The sequence below is a fragment of the Delphinapterus leucas genome, chromosome 12, assembly GCF_059928025.1.
Source record: "Delphinapterus leucas isolate spDelLeu-1000000601 "Yukka" chromosome 12, BTC_Dleu_Yukka2, whole genome shotgun sequence".
NCBI classification, from domain to species: Eukaryota; Metazoa; Chordata; class Mammalia; order Artiodactyla; family Monodontidae; genus Delphinapterus; species Delphinapterus leucas.
Genome location: NC_143140.1, coordinates 40154317 through 40162887, shown reverse-complemented (window position 1 = coordinate 40162887; position 8571 = coordinate 40154317). Strand labels below are relative to the sequence as shown.

Here is an 8571-nt window from a genome sequence, read left to right as displayed (position 1 = left end):
AATCCACAGTAAGCACAGCAGGAGTTTAATGGTGCGCCTGAAGACTGGATTACTTAGAATCGGGGAAATAATCTTCATGGTGTTTCTGTGTCCACACGCGCGGCACCCACTTCCCCGATCTAGCGTTAGGCTCCCGGTTCGGGTAGGAATGAGGATGCGTCGAGTGGTGGCCGCAGACACGATCACGGCATGGTCACAGACAGAGAAAGGAGTCTCTGCTTCCCAAACCCATTAGCAATCGCTGCATGTTCTTCACTCACTGCGCCAAGGAGCAACCTTCCACTGCAAGGGATGGTGGGACATCCATGTTAGTCGGGAAGCATCCGGGAGAAATCCAGCACGCACACCCACAATGTCCGGCCGCGCGAGCCTGGGAAAGCAAAGGAGGAGGAAAATCAATAGGAAGCCCAGCCTTGGAAACCGCTGAGGCGTCGGTAGCGAGCCACAGTCCCAGCACAAAAGGCGCTTTGCTTGCAAAGGTTTTGCCAGGCCCTATTCTACTGCACTGCTGCACAGCTTCTGACGTGAAGCCAAGATTAAGTGAGAAAAATTGAGATAGCTGCTTGCCTCTTAAGGCTTCCTGCCAGCGAGCTTCCCAACATCTATTATGCAACCGATCTGGTCGCCCACCTTGAGCTGCAAGGAAGAAGTCGGATTTATCTGCGTGGAAAAAAAGTGCATTTATTTCCAGTAAGAGTCTTTACTAAGGTAGTGACGGATGTATGCAAGCGGACTTCCTATATCAACTGATGAATTTTAATAAACGACAAGCTAAGACAAAGTCACTTTGCCTAGGAGTTGTAAAAAAAAGGAAGTGGTCTAACATGGAGGAATTTACTGCAAATGGAAACTGTTTTCAGGCTGAAAGAGGGTCTTTTTATACTTTTAAAATTCTGCCCAGGAATTAATATAGATTAAAGTACAATTGGAGAGGTGAAGATAGTCTCTAAAAACTTAAGTGGGACATTCCTTGATTACTACCCAGCAATAAAAACAGATTTCTGCAAGTGGCCTTTTAGGGGGGAAAATGTTGAATTAAAAGGAGGGAATCATATTTCCCACCCATTTTTACCTTATCTAAAGTAATTGTGCATATATTAAAAGACAATGATATTTGAATGGGTGCAGCAAACTCCAAAGGCTTCAATAATTTATGTCCAAATTTCTTCTCACTTGGTTTTCTGAATATCTGTTTCTAAAATATGGAATCATAGCTTGAGCAACACTGAGTGGCACAGTTTTGTCTAAAAATACCTTATTATTTTCTAGTGTTCTGATCAGAATATTCAGAGTCCCCAGACAGTGACTGTCTTGGCTTTCACAAGTAGCAATTTATTCAAGAAAAAAAGTACAGAAATATATTTTCTTTTAACATAAAAATATATTTTACTATTTAAACAGGTAATATGCTGTCCTCCATGCATATAGATTAAAATATCCAATCCTAATATTTTACATTAGTAAGTGAAACAAAGATGGATAGTGATAAATATATTACTATATATTAATATTTTTAAGTGATCAGGAAGCACAAAACGCAAATTGCTGGACCTGTATCTTAAAATTAATCTTTTTCATAACCAACTAACAGAGCATAGGTTAACCCTTATGAAAAAACTGTAAGATCATATCATATTTAAAGAATATCTAAATTTTAAGTAAGGAGCAATATGAGTACTATTTCTTCCAGATAGGTTAACCCTTATGAAAAAATTGTAAGATCATATCATATTTAAAGAATATCTAAATTTTAAGTAAGGAGCGATATGAGTACTATTTCTTCCATATAGCAAAAATTTTTAAATCTATTTTAAATCTATTTTTTCTTAAGATATTGTAAAATGCTGATTTGAAAATAAACCTACATTTTGCAAAGGCATTAAGTGGGCATTGATTTTTTTTTAAGATGGAGGCATAACTGCAGTGTCAAAAATAAGTATCATGAATGGCTAGTTCTGCAATGTAGCAGGCAATTCAATCAAATAATTTGACTATTTGAGCACTTTAAAAGGAACACCTTGTGCTGAAACCAAGGGTATCTAGCGACTCCTTCAGTCCATGTTTAAAATACCTCTTGTAAAGCATGTACAGCCCAACATGTCCTGTCTTGTATTTGCTGTCTCATTTATTCCATTCTATTTGTTCCTTTTCTTTTTGATCATTGCAGAGATAATAATGACTGCCAGGGCAACAATAAATATTCTTATGTTTTCATCCGTCAATATAATTGATATCTACTACCTGAAAATAGCATGCTCTGTTGTGACTAATCAAAATACTGCAGTTTTGAAGTCTGGTTGTCATTTAATTGAACTTCAGAAAACAAGATGTACCATACATAACTCCTTGTTCATGTATTCTGTTAACATAATGGCATCTGACGTTACAGTTGTAGCTTTTCTACTTAAAACTAGCATTCTAAATTATTTAGTTTTTGTGGGATTATTTATTGGGTGTCTAGTTGAAAAGTGAAAGATCAAGCTTCTAATTTCATGAAGTTCTTACACAGTAAATTAAGCAGTAAAAAGTCTATCACAAATTTTTCTTACTATTAATTGGTCCCCAAAGAACCAATTTGCACATATGCTAAATTAGGCTCATTTACATCCATCAGCTAATCCGAAAGGCTTCAACACCACAGACAGCAACTCCACCTGTCCAATTGAACTTCTGCAAGACAGGAGACGACCTTTCTTCAGTACCGCGGACAGCACTCCACACGTCAATTTATTCTGGTGCAGTACCTTGAAAGTAGTACATTGAATGGGTAATGTGCCATTTGAAGTGACAGTGTGCATATTTCTGCTGTACAGATTCTGGGAGTTTGAATTATTGCATTGTTCACATTGTCAGAAGGACTATTTTGTCAGCTGTGTTGTGTGTATATTTCAGTGTGACTTAACTGGGACTGCTTAGCATACCCAGGATGTGCTAATAGCCATCCCTTTCCAGGGCATACTACTACAAAAGCCATTTACTTTAACTGTGAGTTCCCTTATGAGCACTAAACTTCTTGTTTCTCAGTACAGAAAATTGCCTGAAAGACCACCAAAATTCAGAATACTGAATAATGCTGTCAATGTTCAGTGGCTAAAGACATTTCTAAAATGTACAATTAGTTATTGCTTTAGAATTCTCCACCTCCAGATTTCCATCTGTTACAAGAGCTATCAGATTAATTTTCATTCTTTCTCATTAAACTTCACTCACTCCCAGGGCAAAACCAACAACAAAAACCCTAAAATTACCTCCCCAATACTACAACAAAATGATTTGGTGGTGTAGAAGATGCCTTATAGTAAGGCAATTGTGAAGTTATTACAAGTTTCTCCACAATACTGATACCATACATCATCGTTCTGGGGCAATATGAAGGATTGATAGAGTCATTATATAGTATTCACTGACCAGATTTAACTCATTTTTAAATTTGTCATTTGCTCCTTTCTCAAAGGAAAAAACAAACAAACAAACCCACTGTTTGATGTCAGACAATCGTATATATTTAGCAATAATGAGATTTACACACCTTATTCCATGGTTTCATTTGCTTTTTTTCTCATTTTAACCATATGGCAACCTTTATTTCTAGAAGCCAAAGCTCTGTAGGTTCCAAGGTCAAAGCAGAGATGACAAACTGCAAATGCACACACATATGCATGCACACACAGGAGCTATGTCTATAAGTAAGCCTCAAAAAAAAAAACCACACACACATAGAAGGCTGACATGAAGAGATATCAAGCCTATGATAAATTAGCAAAGAACAAAATGCATTTCATGTTCATGCAGAGCTTGTTCCAACAACAGCAACAAAAAGTCATTAGCTTCATCTTGCACTCTATTTTTATATTTACTGACACTAATGACCTCTTATTCTTGGGCACCTTTACTTGAGAAGCAATTTTAGTTTTCTATCCTCCCAGTGAAAATTGATCTTATTCTAGTTAGCTGCCACCTGCTGGGGCATGTACAAATGTGTAATAATCCTTACAGCACAATGTTTCAATAGACAATGCCTAAACCTTTTGCAAGAAACAGCAAATACATATCCCAGGACAACTTCAATTTCAAAGGTTCTTCCATGTTATATCTATATTTAAGTTTTTCACATGGAATTCTTTTTAAGAATTCCACTTGACGTGTCACTGAAGTCCTGCTGTTGTGTGACATTTGAGAAACCTCATCTTATAGTTAACACCTGACCTATTCTTCCACACATGTGGCCTGTTGTATTGCAGCTAAGCTAAAATAAACAGCCTGTTCATCCATGGCATTAGAGGTGCCAGAGAATAATGTCAGAGCTCATATCAGTTAAAACCACACTGTTGCGTATTTGCACTTCACCCTTCCTAACTATGAATGCTATGCTATGCAATCCCTTGTGATTCTGAACACATTTCAGCTGTTCCACCAACACTCTGCTGCATTGATGATTAATGACATTTACAGTTTTAATTTTTAGATGCGAAAAGAAGTGTATCTTAATTAAGAAACTGAATTAGCATAGATTACATGACCTGGAATCTTTTTTTATTTTTATTTTTTTAATTTCAGAGCTGTGCAGTCTTAAACGGGTTTGAATAGAAGAAAACAAGCAGGTAAGACTTCTAGCATCACTTATTTCTCTAACACTTTATTCAGTGTGTTTCGTTTTGTTCGTTTAATTAATAAGTTCCTAGGGCCATTGGAAACTGCCTTGGTGAGTACAGGAATGGTTTCTATAAAAAGTTACAAGGTAATGAACTTAGACAAATCAAGATTGAAATATTAGTGCCTATCTTCCAGTAACTAAACTACAAACTAAGATCCAAATGAATCAATCATCTCGTGAAATTAAAATAATCATTAATCCATAAGGTAACTTCTGATGACATAATACTTACAGCATGAAGATGAAGAAATGATAGAAGGTAATCTGTGCGTTACCAAAAGGATAGCAGTAGTAGTAAGTTGTCTAACATCCCTTAGTCCCTAAATTAGAAAGGCTCAGCTAGGTCCCCTTGTTTAGCAAAGAACTCCTTGAAGGTAAAAATATCGTAGGGTGAGAGTCATTAAAAGTTCTTGACGTTTGTGATCCACCCTGGTGATACTTTTCTCCTCGCCCTAATGGGACGCCCTCCGAGTTTTTTCAGACGCTCTCAACACTGGCACCGGACAAAATGAATGTCTGTACTTCCTCAGCACGGAACTAGGGAGCATGGTTAATGGAAGAATGGGAAGATGGAAGGAAGGCTGGGGAGTTTGTCAGACCCGCAGGCAGACACACAGCTTCTTGCCATCTGTCTCTCTTAGCCTCGCGTGAGTCCCAGTAGCTGAGGCCACTTCCTGACCCGTCCACTTATTATTTTATGAGGAGAACGCGAGCGCCTGCAGGGGAATTGGCTTAAGCGAGCGGGACAAAGCCGCTCTCAGTGACTCGGTCCAGCGGGTGCCCCGAGCGCACCGGCTCCGCCGCGCCGCTGCTCGCCTTCTTCCTCTCCAGGCGGAAAATGCCCCTCGCCCACGCCGGGTCCCTCCTGTCCTCGTGGGAACAGACACCTCAGGAGGCAGCCCGGAGCGGAGCCCAACCGAGGGAAGCCCTTACCTTTCGCAGGGGGTGAGGTGGACGGAGAGGGGGAAGGGTGGTCCTCGGGGAGGAGCAGCCGGAGGAGGTCGAGCTGGAAGTCTCCGGCTCCCGGACGGAGCAGCGAAGCCGCGGGCGCCGAGCGCAAGTGACGGCGGCAGCTGAGACGGAGACCGTGGAGCGGCGGCAGCGGCGGCGGCGGCGGAGACAGACACGCCTCCTGGCGGGGGTTCCTCGCCTCTTGCTTTAAAGGCGCCGCGCTCTTTTCTCCGCGGCCCCGGCGCGCTCTGGGCCGCCGCGGCCACCAGGGCGCAGCGCTCGCCCCTGGACCGCAGGAGCGAAAGTGCGAAAATTCTGGGCGCCCACACAGACTTGCACGTTATGAACTCCCCGGCCTGGACTTCGTCCCCAGCGTACAGCCCTGCCTACTCTGAGATGGGGCGACTGGGAATGTGATGCTTGGTTAGGGAGTGATGCAAATCGCCAAGGAATTTGCCTGGCTCTGGGTGGTTGGCAACACGTATAAGTAGCCCGAGCGCGTTTGGTTCTGGGTGGTGGTTTTCATGCCTCTCCGAAACCATGGCAACGAAACTTCTCAGCTGCCAGGATTTGAGGAGCAGCTGGTAGTCTTCAAAGTGGCCCTCTTAGTCCAACTACTGCCATTTCCCTTTGAAGTCCACGGGAAAGAACTTGACCTGCGCCTCACCCCCACCTCTACCTCAAGTGCACCCACTTGCTGCCTGTACCCCCTGAGACGTCTGGAGTCACGGCGCCCCTCTTCCTGCCTTCGTTTCTAAAAACAGAAAGGGACACTCCCGAGTGGAGGGAGCTGGGGGCGGGAGGGTCTGCGGACAGTCTCTGTGCCGGTCTGGCGCCTTAATGGCCGACGCCTCCTTTCCTCCCAGGTCCCTGACCTCCCAAATGAACTGCAGAAAGGAGTTGGGTTTGAGATCTGGTGGGCACCGAACCGGTTGGTCGCAGACTCAAAGGTTGGAGAAAGAAGACTGGGGAGCATTCCAGGCCAGGCGGCCTTCTCTAGATTCTATAGTCTAGAAGACTTCTTAAATAGGCCCGAGTTGGGGAAGGGCGCCTAAGTCCCCTAGTCTTCCCGCAACCCGTCTTCCAGGGAGGGGCCGCCGGCGGCGAGCACACCCGGCTCCCCGTTCTTCTCAGTAGAAACGATTAGCTTCTGCAAACAATCCCCTATCTCCGCTCCTCTGGGTCGGAAAAGTCAACATCTATTCAATACCGTTGCTATTTTATCCTCGGCCCTACACTATTATCTAGAGCAGAGACTTTACAAGTTGCCCCCAGAGGAAGTTGGCGAGCAGCGATTCGCTGGGAGGTTTAAGCGAGGCTGAGCGGAAACAGGCCGGGCGCGCTCGGCCGGGGAACAAATTTCAACCGGGCTGTGTAAGGAAGGGGCCAGGTGAGATCCCGTGGCTCTCCTGAGTCCTCGAGCTGCCCTCATCCCTGGGGACACTGTAGTTTCTAATTCCCAAGGCCGGGGAAGTAGAGAGACTCTGTGTCCCCAGGGACTGGTCGTCTGGGCTGGAGACAAGCGTTTGTCCTTTTGTTGCTTCTTCCCTGCAGGCCTGGTAGAGTTAAGCCCTCCTCCGCGCCTGACGCAGTATTGCCGCCCTCCACTCCCTGGGGCTAGCGCCTGACTCAGCCCAGCCCTGAAACTCGCAGAAACTCAGTCCTGACAAACCCTCCCCGGCTCTCAAGCAAAAGCACCAGTCTACCCTCTGGGTCACCAACTCCTGGCTCTCAAGCTCCCTACATGCCTATTGCGCCGGACCAGGTAGGGGAGACTCGGGTCTTAAAGAGGTTAAGGAGAGATGAGTTAGTGGCAGTGTAGAGTCCGTTAGTCATTTAAAGATCCCTGGGGTGGCAGGGAGGCTCCCGTAATTAAGTCAACAGCGGCCTTATTGTACGGAGTAAATAAATAGTCAATGACTCCATTGTACCTCGTGGAGCGGGCAGCCCAGACGCGTGACCGGCTCTGGGCGCCTGGGATCCAGCTGCTGTGACCTGCAGCCTAATGGGCCCTCCAGGCACAGCCAAGTTTGGGCCAGGCCCAGAAAAATACCCCATTCAATCCCATTCCCCCACAGGAGTAATGAAGACAACTTGTCTACTGGCCAAAGACACTCTCCTTGTCGTCATACAACTGGCCTCCCCACTTCCAGGGAGGGAGGAGCAAAACACTGGACACAGTAGATTCCAGTGCAAATCCCTGGGTGAAGGCATCCAGCTTTGTTTTGGTGTGACTCTGAGAGTGTGTCTCATTTGACTTTGTGATCAGCATAGGGTTTGGCATGTAGTAGGTGCTGAATGAAAGAATGAAGGGATTACTGGCTCGTCTTCCACTTTCCACCCTGTTGTCCCCAAGACCACATTGTATCTGGGGAAGGAGAGGGTTCAGACAACTTCCTCGAAGTGCTATGTGTGTGTTCTTAGAACCTAGTCATAAACTTCTTTTCCAACCTAGTCGTGAATTTCTTTTCCAGAGCAAAGGACACACTTATAAAGAGAGAAATAACAGGCGCTAGCAAGAGCGTGAGGTGCAGGAGGAGAGAGCTGGGAGGAAAGTGGAACAAATCAAAATTATGCACGTTGTTGACAAATCCATTTTCTAAATAAAATGTTATCTGGACCCTAATGAGAAAAGCAAACTAACAAGGGAGCTTTAGTCTATACACACCCATTTAAACCTTCAAAAACAATTCTCCAACACTGTGAGATCTTTTCCATAATTTATTTCAGGATTTACGAGGAATCAGATCCCAAGTCTCTTTGGAGGAGGCGGTGAATCTTTTTCTTATCCATTCCCAGTCATCCTTAAGACCTGACCTCCCACCTTTGAGAAGGTCACTGAGTCCCTCATCTAGAATCGTATGCAGGAACCACCTCTCCATCTTCCCTCTCAGAGTGCTCTTAGAACATTAGCATGTCTGGGATTCTGACTCCTAAGGACCCAGCAGGGACCAGTGTGAATTCCC

General features: G+C 44.4%; 1 pseudogene; it reads left to right on the top strand.

Annotated features, from left to right (window-relative positions):
* The first annotated feature begins 245 nt into the window (after positions 1-245).
* Positions 246-6022, top strand: LOC149747864 (uncharacterized; annotated as a pseudogene).
* Positions 6023-8571: the final 2549 nt, after the last annotated feature.